Below are 21479 nucleotides of genomic sequence, written 5' to 3'. Positions count from 1 at the left end.
TACACTAACATCTAGTTTGCCTCTGCAAACAGCTCAATTCTGACCCCAATCCTACAACAGAAACTGCCCTCACCCATCTCTAGACATGTGCCTACGTGCACTTCCCCTCAGAATCACTAAGGACAGTCTACTAGTGTCCCCTTTGACAGAAAAGGAAACTGAATTATTTCATCCAGGTGAAATAACTCACCCAAGGGTGTACGGGCAACAGAGCTGGGTCTGTGCTTCACCCTCACCCCCTCTCACCTCTGATCCACATCAGGGCAGGGCCTGTGCCAATCGTCTTCCTGGTATCACATCCATTGGCCTCTGAGTGGTCCTGTGGGCAGGGGCCCAGCCTGATCCAGGCTGGGGGTTTGAGGGCATGCACCCAGAGAAGCCCCACAATTTTGGCCACCTTCCTTTAGTTCTCACTGACCACCTCCAGCCAGCGCTGTGCCAGGTCTACGTTCACCTCGGGATGCCCATCACCAACATCTGTCCTGTCCCTGAGAATCTGGGCAACTTCTTCACAGGTGGGCATGTCATGTCACAGGATATGTAGTCCAACAGTCTCCATCTCAAAAAGCAGAGGAAACATTCCCAGAAAGGTTATGGGATAATGTTGCAATGCTACAGCGTCCAGCCTGCAGAATGGGACCCCCGCCCCTGCCTTCAAACCACAAACCTGGACTGGGATGACCACCCAATCCGCCCTTGCCAATGATCAATTCCAGTGCTCCTGCCAGGTGTTGGGTGATCCTTGCAATGTGACCATGAGGGTGTAAATTGATAAGGAAGGTGTCCCTAGGAGAATCTGCATTTCACCAGGGATGCTCTAGAATACACCAAGCTTCAAGTTACAATGATGGAAAAGACAAGGAGTGGCATTAATATCTTGGTTCTCTGGCCCAAGTCTTTTAAGCACAGGAGTGAGGGACTCCTGGCGTTGAGGCCCAATGGGCCTCCCCCGGAAATTGAAAGAATTTGGCAGACTGGCTCAGGTACATTTTGCTGCCGGTTGGATGCCTTCTACCTTCCACAAGCTTCTAAAAGGCGGCGGGGGTCCTGGCCTTAACTGAGCTGGCTGGCTCCCTCCTGCCTCTCTGATCTAAGGGACACATCCTGGACCCTTCCTCCTCTCCTCCTTTTCCAGGCAACCTTCTATGGCCAGGATTGCCAGGGACCGTTTAAAAAGCCCCTTCACGCTGGGGTAGCAAGCAGCAAAGATGACTAATGTCCCTCCCATCGCTGCACTAACCTCATTGGTGTAAACCTTTAGGGTTTGAATAGCCTCATAGCCTTGCACACGTTCCAGCGGTTGGTCGCGACAATTCAGGGAAGCAGGTGCCACTAGCCCCACTTTGCAAAACAGGCTCAGAGAGGTCAGTTGGTTGCCCAAGGTGGCGGAATTTAGTGCCAAGCTGGGTTCGAATACAAACTGGGGGAGGCGAACGGGGGCCCGGGCCTTCCGCCACTCTTAAGCTCTGTCTCTGGCTCTTTGAGAAGCAGTCCTGCTAGCTCGGAGCCGTGCCCTCGCGCAGCCAGGTCCCGGGGACGCCTGTACGGGCAGCGCCAGCTCGTGCGGGACTGCGGCGCGCGCGGCACCGTGGCTCCACCCCTGCCCGTTGCCATTGGGCCTCATATGCATCGGTCAGCCGCTCTTGCCCAATGGGAAGAGAGCCGGCGCTCGTGGCGGGGCGGTGGCGCCCAGCGCGTGGTCACCGGCGGGCGCGCGGCACCCCCGCCCGCGGTTGGCCTGGCAACGCGCTGCGCTCGCGGCTCCGCCCCCTGCCGGCGGCAGCGCTGCGCGGGGCGGGCGGACCCGCGGGCGGGCGGCGGGCGGCGCGGGAGAGCGGGCGGAGGGAGCCTAGCCGGCCGGAGGGTGTGCGCCGCCCGCGGTCCGGTCACGTCCCCGCGCGGGTGCCGCCGCCCGCGTAGTGCGGAACGAGGGCGCCGCGGCCCGCGCTCGCCGCCCCGCCCCGCCCCACCCGGAGCAGCTCGGCCGATGCACCGTGCGGCGGCCCGGAGGTGAGTGAGCGGACCCGCGGCCGGGGCACACGCTGAACCTCGGGGGGCCGGGGACGCGGCTGGGGCGTCCACCCCACCCCCACCCGGGGCCCCACCCGGGGCCCCACCCGGGCCTTTGTGCTAGGGATCCGCCTGGGCGGGGGGCGCCGGGGAGCAGCGAAAGGGATGCCCGGCCGGGGTGGGGGCGACCAGGGTGGGGATGCCTGCGAGGTGGACAGGGGGAGACCACGGGCCGGGCAGGTGCTGGGAAGGGGCGCCACTGGGCCGAGGAGCTGGCAGGAGGGGGTGGCCGCGGGCCCGGGAGGTGGGCAAGGGCTGCCGGGGATGCCGCGTCGCTCCCCCCACCCCCCCCCCAAAAAAAAAGCCGCCCGTGCGGAGCCGGGGCCAGGAGACCTGCGGGAGAGGCGCTGAGGCGGGGTCTCCCTCCCAGGGGAGCGGGGAGGAGGCGACCCCGGGCCGCAGGAGCGCCGACCTGTGGCCTTGGCTGAAACGAAGGAGAGGGCCCCGGAGGCCTGGGCCCGGGGCCGAGTGGCTCGCAGTTTTCCGTCACCGGTCTTGCAGAGAGCAGGTTCTTTTGGAAGCGTTTAGAGCAAGAGATGAGTATCGACCTGCTGCGATTGTGATATGTTCCTGGCTCAATATTTTTTTCCCTTAAAAGGCGGTGGGGGTGTTGGGGTGTTTGGGGGGAGGGGTGTGAGGGCCTCGGGGCTGGGGCTCCGTATCCTGCGGGAGATCCAGGGGGCTCTGCCTGCAGGGCGGTGCTGAGCGTGCCTTGGTGATGATGGCAGGACTCCGCCTAGGCCGAGAATTGAGGATCTCTGTTACAAGAGAGAAGAAGACAGTGCGGAGACCAGGGTTCCCTAGAGTCCCTGTCTCAGGATGGAGGGACCCGCCTGGTAGGCGAGGTCTGCCTGTTTTGGTGAGGCATCCCAGCCCCCGATGGACTCCCTTCTGCCCAAGTGATTTCCCTGCTCTGGGGAGTGAGTCCGGCTGCCTTGGGCTCTGTCTAGAGGAGGCTCCTTGGCCAAATTCGATTAAACAAATATTTACTGAGCATTTGCTCCCCCAGAGCCTGGCGGTGAGGTAGGAGTGGACTAGGCCTGCCCTCCTGAGACCGACGCACCACCCCACAGGGGAGAAATGTCTCCCAACCCTGAGTGTGGGTGCCAGGGCCTCTGGAGGGACCTTAGAGATGAGGTCTGGGCTGGAGTCAGATGGGCCTGTGGGCAAAGTGACATTTGAACTGGAGCTTGAAGGACATGAGCACATATGGGGTGGGCATTGTGGGCAGAGGGAAGAAAGTGGAACAAACCACAGAGAGGGCACTCAGGCAGTTGGGTCTGGAAGGAGCACAGGATGTGCTTGGGAAGACATAGGTGGTGTGGTGGGAAAGGTGGGTGAGAGGTGCACAGGAGCTAAAGGAGCTGGGGAAATGGAACACCCCACTGCTTGTTAGTTGTGGCTCTTCCAGGTAGGCCACAGTTTCTTCATCTGTAAAAGGGAGTAGCTCTGTGACCTAGGAGCTGGGGTGGGCTTGGGGAAGAGCTTGAAAGACTCTGGGGTCTCCTTGCAACCTAGACTGCCCTTCCAGGCACCTTGTCTCATGGGCAAGGCCAGGGTACTGGGTCACCAACAGCCTGGCCCCCTTCCTAGCCAGGATGGAGAATGATATTTAGTTGGAGACTCTGCCCCTTTGGGGCGTGGATGTTTGTGAACTGTAACAGGGAGGCTTGGGAGTCTCCATTTAGGGGCTGATTGAATGGGAAAGCCTGGCCATGTTCAAATGAAGTGGTGTGCCTTCAACGTTCCTCGTGCTCCAGGGACAAGACACTGGCATTTGGCTTAAAACTCTTGTGTGTCCCTCTAACAGACGTTGATTTTCTGAGACAGGAGGTAAATAAGACATAGTCCCTCCTCCTTGGAAGGCCAGTGTCACTTTCTGCCCTAGATCTGCTCACTTGCTCATACCCGGGGATGTTTTCGCTCTCCCTCTGAGGGGGCTGTTTGTTACTCATGTATGTGGCATTCCCCCCCCCCCCCAAACTCCTAACACACACTCACTTTCAGCTTTTGGCTGAAGCCCATGTTGCTGCAGTGAGAGCAGGGCCTGCCTGCCCTCATAGGGGTGCAGATTATGCCAAGAGGGATAGAGCCACTTCACTCTTGTGCCTGTTGCCAGGCCACATTCTGACTCTGGCAGGAGTCTGTGGGATGCTAGATTTGGGATATGGAATGGATTCCTCCCTCTGTGCCCAACCTCTCAGCTCTTCTGTTTCGTGGAGTCTCAGGAATTCCTTGGTCCAGATCTCAGAAGCTTCTAGGGTGATTTCAGGAACTTCTGGGTAACCAGGTGGACTTGGCAAGGGCCCCTGTAAGAGGCCAGTGGGATGGATGACTGAATGGTGGGAGGGCTGGCCTGAGACTCGGGGTGTGGCCTGAACAGCGTGTTTTTCTGTGTGTTTTTCTCATGCGTACATACCTGTGATGGCAGTGTGTGCCGTGCCTTCCGTCCCTGGATGTGAGGATGAGGCAGCCCTATCCTGTCTCTTGCTAGCACTTGGAAGACCTAAAATGCTGTGTGGGTATAGGATGTTCTCACTGCTGCTGACCATGGCTGGGCTTGCAAGAACTCTGGAAGAAGAAGATTAGCATACTGCTCTCCCACAACCCCAGGAAGGAAACCTGGGGTAACTGAGCCTCCAGACACACGCCTGCAGGCACTGTGGTTGGCAGGAAAGAGGGCAAAAGGAAATGGATAGGGGCATCATGGCAAATGCTGAGGATCAGCCCCAGAGCAGTGGCCGGACACAGCTTAGGCAGACCGGGGATTGACGTGGAAAGGCCCAGATGCCCCAAAGCAGGTTCGGGGGGCCCTCCAGTTAAGGCCTCCAAAGACCTGGGTCAGGCCCTGGCCCTATCACCCCTGGCCCAACCCTGTGCTGACTGAGCTTCTTTGTCTTCATCCATAAACAGAGCCAAGAGTTCCCTGCCCTGTCCCTGCACCTATCCCTGCATGGGACCTCCCCGTGTGTCTGGCCCCTTACACGCATCCACACTGGCAGGGAAGATGCTCGCGGTAGTGAACTGACAGGGACTAACCACAGGGACCATCTGATGGCTCCTGGAGCACATGGGAGATGTCAGCCCTCCGTACAGAGCCCGAGGAAACAGAAATGGTTCGCACATTCATTCATTCCTTTGGCTAATATTTACCAGAACCTGCCGAGTACTAGGCACTGTGCCAGGCACAGGGATATGGCAAGGAGCAGGACAGATGCAGCGTCTGCTCTCATGGTGCTCACAGCAGTCTCAGAGAGGCTGACACAACACCTGGGTAACTGAATGCCAGGTAAGGTAGGTGCTGTGAAGAGAACCAAATTAAATGGGAGGGGGATGGGAGAGGGTCAGGGGTCCCTTTGCATGGAGGGACCATTGGCACAGTGCCATGGAGAGTGACGGGTGAGTCATGACTGACAAGGAAGAGCACCAGGAAAGAGGGTGGCAGGTGCATAGGCACTGAGGCTGACCCACTTCTGCTGCTGGAGGCCTCACCAGAAAGCCAGGTAGCCAGAGCCCAGTAGGGAGGGTGGTTTACGGAGGTCAGGCAGGCCCCAGTGAGGCAGGAAGAGGAGAGAAAGCTTGGAGAAGAGGAGATACTCAAACTAATTCTGCTGTTAAAAGACCTGTGTGGTTGATGGACATGGGGGCAAGAACGGCGGGGGGGGGGGGGGGGGGGGGGCGGGGCGTGAGGGGCTGTTACAGCAGTCAGGGGCAGGAGGCTGCTGACCCAGTACAGTGGGAGCAGTAGGGGTCATGAGAAGTGGTTGGATGGGGTTTATTTTAAAGAGGACCTAATGATGGACGGGAAGCATGGACAGCTGGAGGGATGGCAGTGGCATTGGCAGAGAAGGAAGATGCGGACTCCATCATGAGAGGTAGGAAATTGGAAATTAGGTTAGACCTGGTAGACATGGACACATGTGGCGGTCAGAGGGGCGAGCGAGGCTGGGGGTAGAAACCCGGAGTCCTTGGCACCAGGTGTATGGGAAGCCAGGGACTGGCCAAGGTCACTTGAGGATCAAGGGTAGGTGGGACCAGAGGGGCTGGGTCAGGCCTCAGGGCCTTCACCTCTCAGAGCATGAGCCGAGAAGGAGCTTCCAGAAAAGAGATTGAGAAAGATTGACCAGCAAGTGAGGTGGGAGCACAGTCATGATGGCCACATGGAGTGGAGTGGAGTGGCCACGTGGAGTGGAGGAAGACTGTGGAAGAGGGTGTTCTCAGGAGAGCGGGGCCTCTGAGGCAAACCCCAAGGTATGCGTGGAGTGCATGGGGACTGAGCAACAGGGGTAGGACCAGCTATATGATTTGTGGGCCCTTGGTAAAAGTTGTTAAACATTTCAAGACAGTAGAGCATTACACGAGACATGGGGCCCTGACTGACTGCCCAAGTGCTTGCCCATGAAGCCTGGTTATGGCACTGGGAGGGCAGTTCCACGGGCCTGCCACCATGTTCCCCCTTCTCCCTTGGGCAGTTGGGCACACGGGCTGTGTTTGGCACTTGGGGCCACTAGGGTCAGTCGGAGCCAGCCTGCAAGCCTCACTCTGGCCTCCTGTGAGTGTTGCTTCCTCCCCCTCTGTCCCTTAACCTCGGGAGGGAGGCACGGTTCAAGGGCTGAGGGCTGGGCAGTCCTGTTGGCACGTAGTTGGCTTCATACAACAATGGCTTCCTTGAGTTCATCCCTTTTCCAAAGGAACCTGGTATATCACAGAGTTTTGAGTTATTTGCTTCTAAATTAAGGTATAACTCTCTTTTAGAGACATCCCTGGAGAATCCATCAAAAAGTGCTAAGAAGCGAGACTGTTAAAAACCACGGTGCAGGGAGAGGCCTTACAAACAGTGTCAAGCCCGGCATTCCTTCCAGCAGCCTCTAGCCAGAAACACACCCTTCCCCGAGGGTTTGTCCAGGCCGGCTGTGCCTTTCCTGGCTGTGCAGACAGTGGTCAGAGCAAACGTTTCAGAAAGAGACCCTGCCCCAACTGAATAGCCCTCCCCAACCTCTGGAATGGAGAGCTTTCCAGGCAGGGTTCCAGGATCTGAGCCCTGAGCCCTTCAGCAAGGCTCTATGCCCCTGTGAGCCAGGGAGGTCAAGGTTGTGGTGTTGGAGCAGAGGACAGTAGGCTCAGTTATGCACATTTCCCCCAGAGCCCAAACACAGGCATTCATGAGGACAGCAGCAGAACCTGCTGTGGATTACAGTGAGCTAGTGCCTTCGAAGGGCAGAGGCTCACTTTATCTTTCCACTACCAACTCCTCCAAGAAGGGGCTGATTTTTACCTCAGTTTTGTCCTCATAGTCAAGGAGACTGAGACGTGGGAAGATGGGGTGGCTTTCCCAAGTGGGTAATTGCCTCTATTTCTCCCCTTAGCACTCATCACAATATAACCTATTACCTGTTTTATTTATTTTATATACTATCTCTCTCCTGGATCTAAATGTAAGCTCTGTAAGGTCAAGACCTTCATTGGCTGTTTGCCACTGAGAATCCAGCCCCAGAGCCTGGCCTGGCCTTAGTAGGGCCTCAAGAAATGGCTGTTCAAGGGGTAAATGAATACTGGCAAGTGGTCAGGGCTAACATGATCTTTTGAGCCACGTTCATGCAGAGGGCTGGGCTTCCTAGTGGCTATAGTCCTCACACTGGAGAACCAGTGCTCCAGCTCAACCCTCTGATCCCAAGAGGTGTGTCTTTGGCCTTAAGGTTTGGCCAACAAACACAAATCACCTATAGGTGGACACCACTGGCTGTGCACCAGTGAGGCCCGACTGTGGTTCGCTCACAAGCCAAGGCAGGTGAGTGCCTCACTTCTCATGCTGCCATTATAGGCATGGGTCCCTGCCACTGGAAATCAGATGCCTCAGTTTGACACCTGGCCCCTCAGTGACATGGTATGACCTGGCAAGTCCTTGGTCAGACGTAGAGGTTTCATATGGTCATGACAAATAGGGGCATGTCCATAGGAAACTGTTGTAAGAGAGCAAGACTAGATCCCGGTGGTAGGAAAGGAACACGTGTCTGCAGTGACCATGTGATGGCTGAATGGCCTTTCTATGGCCTGTGCCCCAAGACCAGCTCAGCAGAGCCGCTTGGTGCAGGGGGAAAAGCACTGGAGAGGAAATCAGGAGACCTGGGTTCTAGTCCCAGCTCTCCCTGTAATGCTGACGCTGGTGAAGCCTCTTCACTGTCTGGGTCTAGTGTCCTCACCTTTAAATTGGCCTTGGTCAAGGGTATAGATAGTTTTCATTTCTTGTACCAACTCTGGAGTGACTGTCCAAAGCACAGAGTGTTGAGAAGGATTCTGGGGCTATGTTATGACTCAGAGGGAAAGTGGTCATGGTTGACGAGTGATGTCCATGGTGGGTATTGGAGGGAGGATTTAGACTCAGATGTGTTTGCCAAGGACTGGCTGACCCCGCCCACTACACCGTGACTCTTGCCTAGAAGCTTCAGCTCATCCTTCATCTCTCCTTCATCTCTCCCTTCTCCCAGACACTGACTCTGATCCCCCAGATTAGGTGAGGACTCATCTCCTCTTCAGTGCTTCCTCCACCAGCCTCCTGAGTCTAACAGGCAACCCAGGACCCTACGCATGTTTCTTCCCATGGCAGCCTCTTTCTGTACCCTGAATGAATGAATGAGCAATTTAGTGAGCCTCATGCTGAGCTCCAAGAAGGCTGCCTGGAGTTAGGAGACTAGGTGACCACAGAAACGGTGTTGTAGTGGTGGGGACAGTGCAGGAGGAGGAGGTGAGTGACAAGGGAGGGCTATGAGAAGGTCCTGTGGGGCCCGGTCGTCCTATCTGACCTCAGCCACAGGGCAGCTCACCAAGGTGAACATGAGAAACTGCTCCAAACTGCCCAAAGGGACTTCCAAAGACCCTCCTTGACCATGGGTTGGAGTACTTGACACCTGCAGCCTTCACCCTGCAGGAGGTCCCAGTGACCTGAGCTGGTGGTGCCGCACCTCCACTCCCCCTGGCCACCATGTCAGCAAGCAACCCTGCCCACCCCTTTTGCTGTGACCCAAGCTGCCCCAGCTGTGTGCAGCCTCAGGCCTGCACCACATGTCCCCTCTTGCTTCCTGTGGCCCCATGGAGTAACCACCAGGACCAGCCAGCCAGCCTCCACATCAGCACATGTGGGGTGCGGTGTCCCTGTCCCCAGGCTGGGCTTTCCTCCAGCATGGTCACCCCCCCCTCACCCACTCTGTTACCTCTGATATGCTGTGCAAACATATTTCTCGATAAAATGCTGGGAAGAAAAATAATTAGAGTGTTGCCTCCATTATCCAATTTTTGATTAATCAAACTCTCTTTGTCCTCGGCCAAAATCTATTCATTTCCCTTAAACACTGGGCCAGTGCCAGGCATTGATTTCCTCTATGATAACGCCACGCACGTATGCACGCACATCCCCAGCCCTGCCCCACCTCATGGCAGGGAAGAGGGCGCAAAAACACTGATGGCACTGTCTGAGGCCCCAACCCCACCCGCCTCCTCCAGGAAGCCCCACAGCCACACTGCACCCACCATCCCTGCCCTGGCTCCTCCAGCTCCTCAACTGGGCTCAGTTCCTACGTGGCCTGAGTTTCTGGGTGTGTTCGTCTTGTCTTGCTGGCTGTTCTGGGGCTCTCCTGGGGCGGGCGAGGGGTGGAGGACCGGTGTGGAGGGGGTGTGGGGGTATGGCCACTGTGGCTGCTGAGGATTGGGGCAAAGGAAGAGCTGCAGCCCCAGGCTGTGTTCTGTCACTGGCACAGAAAGGCTGGAGCTGGGTGGGGAGGCCAAGGGTGAGGACCAGGGTTTGTGAAGGGGCCTCAGGGCCTTGAGGGAGGGATGGAGTTGGGGTGGGGGCAAGTTTCCGGTGGCAGCAACGGAAGCCCAGTTCTTATGGGCTTACCAGATGAAGGGACATCTGGGCTGAGGGCTCAGAGGCAGAGCAGTATCAGGGTTGGCCAAGACTAGGTGGGAGGTGGCCACACATCTACCGTGTTCATCTGGGGGAGGCCCAGGGCCTTTCCAGAAGACTTCCCAGAAGTCCCTGGGTGTCCCCTCCCTGTGATGAGTTGGCCCCTCCCTCATTCAGTACAAAGGGCTGGGGTGGATTTATTAGCACCTGCTTCCTGCCGGGTACTCCTGGGCCTGTAGGACACATCATTGGCACACAGACCAACGTCCCTGCCCTGCGAAGCCGGCATTCACAAGTGTGAATGGGGAGCGGGGTAAGTGTGATGGGGGCAAGGGGGGGCAGTAAACACGGTAAGGAAGCTGTGTGCCCTGGTAGAAAACACAGTGTTGTGGGATGTTTGGGGAGTCATAAATAGAATGGGCAAGGGAGGCTTCTTGAGTTGGGGACATCTGAGCCATTTGGGGAAAGAATGGATTGGCTCTCTGGACAAAGAGTGTTCCAGGTGGAGGGAACAGCCAGTGCAGAAGCCCGGAGTTGAGATTGTGGATGATACTCAAGGGACAGCAGGAGGGCCAGTGCACCCAGCATGGAAAGTGGAGGGGGCACGGCAGGGCGGGGGGAGATGCAGGGTCACAGAGCCCTGGGGCCCTGGGAGGACTCAGGCTCTGGCTCAGAACTAAGATGGCCAGCTGTGGGAAGGTTTTGAGCACAGGAGAGATGCTCTGTCTTACAGTCTGACAAGGATCCCCCTGGCTGCTGGGGGAGCACAGAGTGCAGAGGCCAGGAGAGAGCAAAGGTGCCTGAGAGGTCACTGTGGCAGTCCCAGTGAGGGGCTGGGGGGTTGGAGGCTGGTGGCTGGATTTCAGACAGAGGGCTCCTCTGAGGCCAGCCAGGCCTAGCCCTGACCTGAGGCACTGGGTTCTGTCAGAAGGAGTGGGGGCAGGGGACAGAGGGATGCAGAGCAGAGCATGCAGTAGACACATGCCACATATGCCCCCAGATCCCCTTTCCTGTCGGCACACTGTCCCCTACCACATCAGTGTTGCCTGCTCACAGCTGCACCCCTTGCTGGAAAAGAGCCTTGGGCCCTGGGAGGCCCTGTCCTGTCCCTCAAGGTGGGACAGCCTTGATTTCATTTAGGCTCCACAGCTCCCTGGGATCAGGCCACACCAAGAAGGTGGCTGAAACCACACCTTTGCCTGGTTCCCTGCCTGGCCCTGTCCTGTCTCCCTGTCTCCTGAACCTGCTCCCTGGACCAGTCACATGCCCAAGAATCGCCATCTCAGGCTCTGCTTTTTGAGAACTTCATCAACAGGGTCAGAGGTTACCGCAGACTTAGAGACTCCTAGGGCTCGCCCGGCATAGATGGGAGGACCAGTACCAGCCACTGAGAGTGACCTGCAGGGGCCCCAGACTCACAGCCTGCAGGCCTACGTGAGTTCAGAAGGCTTGGGAAGCAGGCTGTGGGGAAGGTCAAGGAAGAAAAAGGGTGGTGCTCACCTTTCAGGTGAGAAAGATTAAAAAAAAAAAAAAAAAAAAAAAAAAAGGAGCTGCACGGAGGCAGAAGGGGCTCGGGGAAGGAGCTATGCACTTGCCTGGTCCATAGAGCCCTCAGCAGAGAGGGTCTGGCCTGGGGGGACGATAGCTGGAGTGGGGGGTAGGATCTTGGGATTCCACACTCAGAGGCAGGAAATTGCAGGGCAAGAGACCCAGAGTGGTTAAATCAGAGTCTTTACCCAGCCCACGGGCCTGACTAAAAGTCAGCAGTTACCTTCCCTATGGAAACCGGGAGCCAGGCTCCACCCCAGGCAGCAACCCCTTCCACTCGGCTTTTAGTAAAGGCCACATGTCTTCCCTGCACATCTGTGCCTCCCTCCTCCTTGTATGTGGAACCTTTTCATTTTTATTTATTTATTTACTCTTGGCTCAGAAATCTCTGGCCTGATTTCCTCCTGAGTCAGTGTTCCTCAGGCGATGCTATCACATCTCATCTCGTCAGCCTTAGCAGCTGTGGGCTAGAAGGCTGAGGGCATCTAGAGCCACAGGACAGTACAGGGCCATAGGGAAGGGCCTCCCTGGCCGTCTTCAGTGCCCTAAGGCTGAGAGGCTGCCTAGCTGGGGTAGAGCCATTTGTTGGGGCCTCTCTGCAGCTGGGGACACTGTGCACCCAACCTTGGTCCTTCCCCCATCTGCTCAGACTCTGGCTCCGAAATAAGCAGGGAGCTAGGAAGAGGCAAAGAAAGGGGGGCTGCTTTTAAGAGGAGACTCGCTATGGGTCTGCCTGTGCCAGGCCGGTCAGGCAGGCTGGGGGGACATGGATAAGCTAATCCAATGGCCTGAGGCCCGGTAGCTGTGGAGTGGCTGCAAAGAACCCAACACAGAGAGTCCTGTTTCCCCAGCACAGAAGTGTCTCACGTGTGCACATGCTACCATTTTTTCAAAGAAGCTGTTGTGATCAATGAAATGCAGAGTCACTTACGAACTTGTAGAAATCTTGGTGCTCTAAGCAAGCTCTACCAATGCTCCCTGGATGAATGGGCGTGCTCTGTTCTCACGATAAAGCGTGCCGGCCGAATGCTCCAGAACAGCAGGGAGCCAGTGTCCTGCACTTTGGCAGCCATCCCTTTGAGTCACTGGTGTTTGGCCCAAACCTGTGTGTGCCAGTTGTACTTGTCATTGTGACTACATCCTTGAACACCATACACACTGATGAAATATGAACGTAAAGAGGAATTCTGTGGAAATTCAGTGGATGCTTTGGAAAGCCTCAGTACAAGCTGTGATTAGGTTTGGTTTGGGCAAGACCAAACTGTGAGACTGGAGACAGAGAGCCATGACAACCTAGGATTCAGGTCCTGGGTACTTTGCAACCTCACACTGCCCGGAGAAAGCCAACTGGACCTCACACATAATGTGCTCTGGTTTGAGAAGGAACAGTGACAGTAACTCCAATGAGTGAGCCTGTGCTCTGAGAAAAGATGGCCCGCCCCCAAAATTGGCAAAGGAATGTATGATTATCTGTCTTAAGTTAAATTAAAATGTTTAAAGTTCGTATTATCATTTCTTATGACTCCCTGTGTTAAGTCATATTTCAATATGCCAACCAGCCAGAAGTCCCAACTTTGATGGCAACTTTTGGTCATTAACCGATCTTGAAAATATACCTATAATAAATACACACACACACACACACACACACGCACGCACGCACCCCTGGTGGAATCTACAGGGTTGGGTTTTTGTTGTTTTTTTTAACCTTAGAACAAGGAGCGGTAGGTCTGTCTACCTGAAAAGCTTGTAAATGATGGGTCAGTAACAGACAAGGGCAGGGGAAGGTCTGCTTGCCCACACTGTAGAGTTCTCTCCTGGGCAAGCCAACCTGGAAGCCCCTTCCTCAGGACCACTCCAGGGGAGAGTCCAGGAGCAACTTGCAGGGAAGTGTGGGGTTTCTCAGTGTGAGAGAGACCAGGAGATGCTGGTGCACAGGGTGGGAGGGGTGGGGTGCACGGGTGTGCTCTCTCCCCCCATGCCTTCCCCGGGCTCCTCTCTTATTTTCAGCAGGATGAGAAACGGTCAGGATAGAGTTTTGGGTGGGATTACAAACCAGCTGAGGCGGGAAAGGGCAGGGTGAACTCCCAGGGGTGGTAGGAGGGGGAGGCAGGAAGGCTCAGGAGGACTCTTGCCTGCAGTTTGGGGAGGGGTGGGTGAAATGCCCTGGGACATTTGGGGGAGGTTAGGCACCGGCAGAGGGGTCAGAGTCCCCTGCTGGGGTCTCAGAGGCCTGGTGTGGATGGCAGTAGACCACACAGGACCACAGGCAAGGTCATGTGAGGTAACCCACTCAGAAGGGAGTGCTGGGAAGCTTTGGAGCTGTGAACCAGTAATTTTTGGTGTTCGTCCATCTACCCATCCATCTGTTCTACACATCTTTACAGAGCTGGCAACAGAGAAGGAGAGGGAGGGTAAGGTGGGCCTCGAATAGGAGGTCAGACCGACCTGAGGGCATGGTGGGTATGCTCAGGGAAGTCACCTGCAAGGCAGCCAGCGGCCCAGAGGCCTATGAAGGGCCAGTCCTGGGCATCCCTGCTGGACTCTCCCGGGGTGAAGTCCAGTCCCAGTGCCAAGCCAGTAGCACATGATACTTAGCTCAAGGTCACACAGGGCCAGGCGGCAAGTCTCCACCGAGTCCCTCAGGCTCCAAGGGGGCTGCCTGGTGCTGCAACAGTGAGGGGGCTCTCACAGTGGGGGAAGCTCTTGCTTGGCCCCAGAGGGGGATGTTTTCAGTGGGGTGGGCTGGGGCAGGGCACTGTGACAGGGGAGTGGGGAACGCAGCCAGGGAGGCAGGGACCAGGCTTCTGGTGGGGGGGTGGGGGGGTGGGGGATCCCAGGAAGGAAGTGGTGGGGTGTGGAGGCCAGCTTTCCCCAGAGGGCAACTCCTAGGAGGGTGGCCTATCCCTGTCCTCCATCCAGTGTTACTGGCACCAAGGCAAGCAGGGGCTTTTATCTCCTCAGGAAGATAAGACTTTTTAGTCCAGAAATATGTGTTGTTGTGTCCAAAACCATTGGAGCATTTGGAATGGGCCGACCCAGATTCTGCTATACGTGATGCTGGTCAGGCCCACAAGCTCTAAAGTGGGGGAGACATGTTGCATTCAGCCGTACTCCTGGGCCTTGCCTTGCCGGCCTTTCTGGGGAGCCCACATGTCCAGGGTCCCACCTAGGGACTGGCAGCAGACTGCCCACAGTTCTTGGGTGCAGGTTGATGCATCCGCCATCACCACCACCAAAGGCACTTTCATGGGAGAAATAAGGTCTCAGTGGGCACAGTTTCTGCCCTCTGGCCCCTGGGAGGAGTTGGTCCCTGCCATGGCAGCCGTCACTGAGCCACTCCCTAGGGAACCATGGGAAGGATGTTGCTCAGGTGGGCCTGCTGTGAGCTGGGCCCAGGCCAGGCAGGTCTTTGCTGCCCAACTGAGCAGTTGTGGCAGTGTCCCCCTCAGGTGTCCTCACCCTGCCTGCCTCCTGCTCTGGCCCCCTCTCCCACCCTTACATGACAATAGCTTCTTACAATTGTGTCTTGTCACCTCCCTGGATCTTCCCGCCACATGCCTCTGCTCCCTCTTCTCCACGGCACTGCCATTTATCAAAAATGGCCTCTCACACTTATTTGCTCATGGTCTCCCCAGCCAGGATATGAGCTCCTCTAGGCACAGACTCAGCTTGTTCCACGCCTCCCCTGCCCATGTCCCCGAGTCCAGAGCTGAGCTGCCACGCACTAGGCTTGATTCCCAGAGGGTGCAGTGATGATCGTCTGGGGCCTAGTGGTTGGTTGATTGATTGATTGATTGCCCATTTGGATCTGAGTGTAGAAGGCCTCAGGCCTGGTTACAGATGCCCACTGCACCTCGTGCTAGGTCATTTAGTGATGGGAGAAGCAGCAGAGGGTGCCCTGATGAACAGGCAGATGGAACTGAGCAGAAGAGGGGGTGACTTCCTGAGGTCAGAGTGGTGTTCTTTCCTGAGATGAGAGATGGTCTTTGGCCTAAGTGAGGACAAGGGATGTGGGGCTGGCACTCCTACCCCACTGTCTCAGCCCGGGGGTCCCAGCTAGAGGACCTCTGGGCCTGGGTTCCCTGTGTATCCATCTGCACCTCCAGAACATACAAGGTGGCCTGAGGCCACAGCTGTGAGCAGCAGCTGCCCTCCCCGTGAGGAGGGTAATCCTTTCTCATTTCTCTCTCAATCCCTTTCCTTCAAGGAGAAAATCTCAGTTTGGTGCCAGTGTGGCTCTCACACCCTCCAGCGCGCTAATCCCAGTTGTTTAACAAACAGCCAGCGCCCCGCTGGCCCTTCCATGGCCAGCGTCCCTGCAGGCAGCAGTGACACCAGCTTACAGTTTAGGTTCCTTCTGCCTACAGCAACCTCAGCTTCCATTTAAGTATGAATACGAAGTCATTTTTAAAGTACTTAAAAATGCAAGTCAATTTAAAGAGAAACTTTGAGTAAGTCACAGCAGGTAAGTGGGTTGTGTCGTGGGGACAGAAGTCGGAGGCCCCAGTGGAGGCTGAGCCCCACAGGCTGCCAGCCAGGCAGCCCTGAGGAAGCACCCCCTGCTCCTCAAACCCTAGTTCCTACATGTGTATGGTCATACCCATGTCCCTGGGACGATATAAGGCCGATTAGACAGGACGTGTATATGAGGACGGGTGGGCACCACCTGTCCCACATATGGAAAGGGAAGGGTTGACCCACACATGAGAGATGCCGGCTGTGTCCCCGACCATGGCTGGCCTCAGCAGCCTAAGGAGGCAGAGTGTGGGCTTGGAAAGTAAAGCCAAGCCTGGCCTTGACACCACGATGCCCAGCTTCCTTGGGACAGACCCTCCCCAGGCCCAGCCCATAGTTATCCCTGACGGTCCAAGGACACAAGGATACGGCACCGTGAAGATTCTGCCAGGCTCTGGCAACCAGACCATTAGGGCGATGCATGCAGATGGGGCCAGTAACACACCCGTAGGGTGCTGGCTGGTGGGCACAGCAGTGCTAGAGAGGGTGACATACCAGCTTGGGCCTCACCGTGTTCAGACAGGGGAGAAGTGGGGAATTGAAAGGGGAGGGAAGTCCAAACCAGCACAAGAACGGGGCAGTGAAAGTACATCAGCTTATGCGAGACCACAGAAGAGCCACTAAGAAGACCCCTGCGGTCCAGGCTGGGTTCTAGAAGACCTAAATCGGGGTGCAGACAAGGAACCCCAGCACATGACACTCAGGCAGGAAGGAGTGTGCACAAATGTTGACCAAAAGTAGAACACTGGATTCTAGTGCGCCAGGCATGAAAGGGCAGTGGGAAACATTTCCTTACTAAGAGGGGAGGAAAACCGATAATCAGTGACTGTACAGGCAGAGGCTTTTCCGGACCCTGTGTTTCTAAAATAAAGCCACGGTGGGAGCTGACGCAGGGATGACGGTTCCGGAGGGCGGGGAGGGAGACTCGCTCTTTAGAAGAAGATGGAAACAACATGGGATGGAAACAACATGGGCGGGTTTGCCCCTAGAAGGCGATGGGAGCCTCTCTGACCTGCAAGCCAAGGCCAGTAAGCAGGAGAGGCATGTGGACCCCAATATGTCAGGGTACCCCAACATGCCTCTCCTGACAGTGCCTGCAAACCCTAAGACATGAGCCTACTGGGACTTGGGGCAGAGCCTTCCCTGCTCTGCCCAGATGCCCTTATGCAAGGAAGGGCCTGAAGTCACAGACACCCAGGCTGGGCCTCCAGCCTCCTCCCACTCCAGGTCACCATAGAGCAGCTGCCAGGTGCCAAGGTGGAGCTGGCAGGTGGGAGAGCCACTGCTGCCAGAGCAGAAGGTGTCTGAGCAAGCTGGGGTGGGGTGCGGGGCCAGGGGACAGTAGTGCTGAGTCATAGCCCTGCCCAGGCAGGCTGATGCTTGGCCTCCATGGGGGGCGACAAGTGGGCAGGTCTGGGGGAATGGAAAGGCCCAGGACCTCAGACTGCTTGCTGATCCCCACACTGGGGCTGAGCACTCTCCAAGGGGCACGTGTGTCATGTCTGCAAGAAAACCGGGGGCCTGCTGGTACCCTGGGTATGTGGTCTCACCCTGCCTGCTGGCCCTGAGACTTGGGCTGCCCTCTGCCTCTGGGGTTCTACCCCTGTTCGCCCACAGCTGGCCATCTGAGTGGCTTCTGCTTGGGCATCAAACACAACCATGCTTCTCCATTTATTCAGTCTAGATGTGGGCCTACCTCCTCAATGGGACCAAATTCTGCCCCCCACCCCCGATTTACCCCTTTCTGATAGCCCAGGACTCAGCATCTCGGCTTGGAGTGGGCTTTCCTTGGGTAAGGAGGGAGTCCACAGAGTGAGGGGCTTGGCTTCTTGTTTCCACCTCCCTCCTGGTGATGAGCGAGTCCCACCTGCCAAGGCCAGGCCTTCTCCAGGCCTGTAAGCTGATAAGCTGTCTTCTCTCCTTGGAGACCCCTGGCTTAGCCTGGCTTGGGCAACACCTTGGTGACCTTGGCCCTAGGCTCTCTTCCTCTGTAGGGGAGCATGCACAAATGCACACAAGAAAAGCAAGGTGCTGCACAGCCTTGCTCCGCCCTGCTCTGTCCTGGCCCTTAACTCAGCCGTGAGCGAGGACAGTAGTGGACATAAGTGTTACCAACCCCACTCCGTCACCAGGCACTGTCCACCATACAGCCCTGCCTCCCCCACCCCTAGCCCTTGCCCATGCTGCTGCCCTGTCACCTGGATAACTACATGTAGGAGCCCACCCTGTTCTATTCAGATAGGGCACTCCTCACTCACACTCTGGTTGGCTTCCAACTTGCTCAGAGAAACAGCAGAACCCCTTACAGTGACCTCCTACTGTCAGCCCCTCACATTCAATGCCAGCTACCCACCTTCTTTCCTGTCTCTCAGACTGGCCAGGCACATTCTCACCTCAGGGCCTTTGACCCAGCAGTTACACTCCCCTCACCACCTGCTCATGGTCACCTGTCACTTGTCAGGAAGCAGGCCCTGCCCGCCTTCACAGACCTGCAGCCTTCACCCCAGCGCCCCCGACCCGACTCTGCAGCTTGGCACCCTTCTCCATCAATTTGCTGCCTTTGGCCTGATTCTGACTTCCCTCCACCTGTGAAAACTCAGGCATGGGTCTTGGCTTCGTTCAACAGTGCCCCCTAACCCCACCCCAATGCCAGGCTCAAAGCCCCAGCCCCAGTAAGTGGTAAGTAACCCCTGACTCCTCCCCTCAGCCCCTCTCGCTCACCCCAGCCCAGCTCCACACTGTAACCCATACCTTCTCTCCCTGTACACTCTGCTGCAGGCACACCACAGCTAGCCGCACACAGACCTGAGCAAGCACTTACATTTTCCCACACACATACACGGACCTGCACACAGGCACATACCTAGACCAGTGCTTACACACACACATACACAGTCCTGCAAACAGGCACATACACACATCTGCAAGTGTGCAACCCCAGACACACACACTCACACACACACACGCACACACACTCAACCCACATGGTCACAAATATGCACCTACACAGTGGGCACCTCTGATCAACCCTGCCTCATCCTCTCACCTGTGACTCCTCTCTCTGTCCAGCCACTCTGACCTTCCTTCATCTCCCCAGTCACACCGTGATTCATCTCTCCCCTCGCCCACAGGGCCTTTGCACATGCCTTTCCTCTGCCTGGCACTCTTTCCCTCACCCATTTGCTCAGTTTCCAGCCAGACCCAGCAGTGCTGTGGTGGGGGACTGTGGGTGTCAGGCCCTGGGGAACCGTGAGCACTTACTGAACCAGGGAACAATGTGGTCGTCCTGCCCTTGGCCCTTTGTCTTTAGGCTGACGGGGAGTCCTAAAGAAGCCCACTAAAGCCCAGAGTAGACTAAAAGAGATAGGACTGGCAGGAGCCTCACATAAAGGCAAAGAAGCTGACCCTCAGAATGGGATTGTCTTGAGGTCCCATTTGGACCTTGGCCAAAGCTCCTGTTCACAGGCCTCCCTCCTTATGTCAGTGCACATCCCTGTTCCCCACCACCGGTTCTATACACCCTGGAATGTGGCCGAGCCCTGCAGAGCCGCAGGGAGAATTCCGAGTGGGCCTTCTGCTTGTTTGATTCTGGTGATCTGAAGGAAGAGGGTACCTCTAATAGAGGGACCCACCTCGGATGTGACTGTTGGGGGCTGCCCCATGCAGATGGCAGAAGCTCCCAGACTTGGCCCAGTGCACACAGTCGCCACCTGACTGTGTTTCTTTCCCCTCTACTCCCATGTTCCCTTGTGGCTTCCCTGGTCAAGGACCATGTGGCCAGCCCCAGGCTCCCCACCCACTGCCCCTAAACTGCTCTCCTGATTCTCAGAAGCTCGGCCCTTAGCCTTGGGGTCATTCCAAAACACAAGTCACACCTCCTTGGATAAGGCAGCTTTGGACCGAAGGCTGGGTTTGCGAGATTCACCCTCTCATGAATCTTGGTACCAGCTGAGGGCCATTAGGTCAGGTGTTCCAGTCCACAGGACGGATGATGTGGCCCCTAAGTGACCTTCCACTAGTGGGTGAAGCCAGGACCAGGCAGGAGCCTGCCTCTTTCTCTTGCACAAGTTGGCCTCCTCACTATTTTTATTTTTGGAGTGGCTTACCCGTAAGACTTGTGTGTTTTTTTGTTTTGTTTTGTTATTGTTTGGGGGTTTTTTGGGTGTTAAAATAGATGTAATATAAAACTTACCATTTTAACCATTTTTAAGTGTACGGTTCAGTGGTATTAAATACATCACTAATGTTGTGCAACCATCTATCTCTGAATTTGATGGCCCTAAGGATCTCATATACGTGGAATCATACAGTGTCCTTTTGTGATGGGCTTATTTCACTGAGCATAAAGTCCTCAAAGTTTATCCATGTTGAAGCATGTGTCTTTCATTTTAAAGGCTGAATAATATTCCCTTGTATGGGTGCATCACATTTTACTTATCCATTTATCTGCCAGTGGACGTTTGGATTGTTTCTACTTCTTAGCTATTGTGAATAATGTGGTTATGAGCACAGGTGTACAAAAATGTCCTCAAGACCTTGATTTCCATTCTTTTGTGTAAATACCCAGGAGTGGAATTGCTGGTAATCCTATTTTTACTTTAAAAAAATTTTTTTTTAAATGTTTTTACTTATTTTTGAGACAGAGGGAGACAGAGCATGAGCAGGGGAGGGGCAGAGAGAGGGGGAGACACAGAATGTGAAGCAGGCTCCAGGCTCTGAGCTGTCAGCACAGAGCCCGACGTGGGGCTTGAACTCACAGAGTGTGAGATCATGACCTGAGCTGAAGTCGGACGCTTAAATGACTGAGCCACCCCGGCGCCCCATTTTTACTTTTTTTTTAAAGTTTATTTATTTATTTTGAGAGAGGGAGCAAGTGGAGGAGGGGCAGAGAAAGAGGGAGAGAGAGAACCCCAAGCAGGCTCCACACCATCAGTGCAGAGCCTGACATGGGGCTCGAACTCATGAACCATGAGATCCTGACCTGAGCTGAAATCAAGAGTCAGATGCTTAACTGACTGAGCCACTCAGGCACCCTTCTATTTTTAATTTTTTGAGGAGGAACTGCCATACTGTTTTCCATAGCAGCTGCACCATTTTATATTTCTACCAACACTGAACAAGGGATCTAATTTCTGCTTATTCTTTTCTTGTTGTTGTTGTTGTTTTTTTCAATATAGTAGTCATTTGTATAGGTATGAGGTAATATCTTACTGTGGTTTTGATTTGCATTCCCCTAATGGTCCTTGATGTTGAGCTTCTTTTCATGTACTTCTTGGCCACTTATTTTCTTCAGAGAAACGTCCATTCAAGTCCTTTACCCAATTTCGAATCAGGTTGTTTTGTGGCCAAGTTTTAGTTCTCCGTATATTCTAGATATTAATCCTTTATCAGATATAGGAATCGCATGTAGTCTCTTCCATCCTGTAGGTTGCCCTTTTACCTG

At 55.5% G+C, this 21479-nt stretch overlaps 2 protein-coding genes across 3 annotated transcripts in view; one reads left to right on the top strand and one right to left on the bottom strand.

Moving 5' to 3' along the window:
- RSPH14 (radial spoke head 14 homolog) overlaps positions 1–21479 on the bottom strand; it is a 99274-nt gene that overhangs the window by 29834 nt on the left and 47961 nt on the right. The window lies entirely within an intron of this gene.
- Positions 1737–21479, top strand: part of GNAZ (G protein subunit alpha z) — a 53468-nt gene continuing 33725 nt past the window's right edge. The window contains exon 1 of the mRNA XM_060612589.3: positions 1737–2010. The gene's annotated coding sequence lies outside the window, so the exon portion shown is untranslated. The remainder of the gene's footprint in view (positions 2011–21479) is intronic.

The sequence above is a fragment of the Panthera onca genome, chromosome D3, assembly GCF_046562875.1.
Source record: "Panthera onca isolate mPanOnc1 chromosome D3, mPanOnc1 haplotype 2, whole genome shotgun sequence".
Taxonomy (NCBI): domain Eukaryota; kingdom Metazoa; phylum Chordata; class Mammalia; order Carnivora; family Felidae; genus Panthera; species Panthera onca.
The sequence above is the reverse complement of the archived record's forward strand: the minus strand, read 5'-3'. Positions and strand labels throughout refer to the sequence as shown.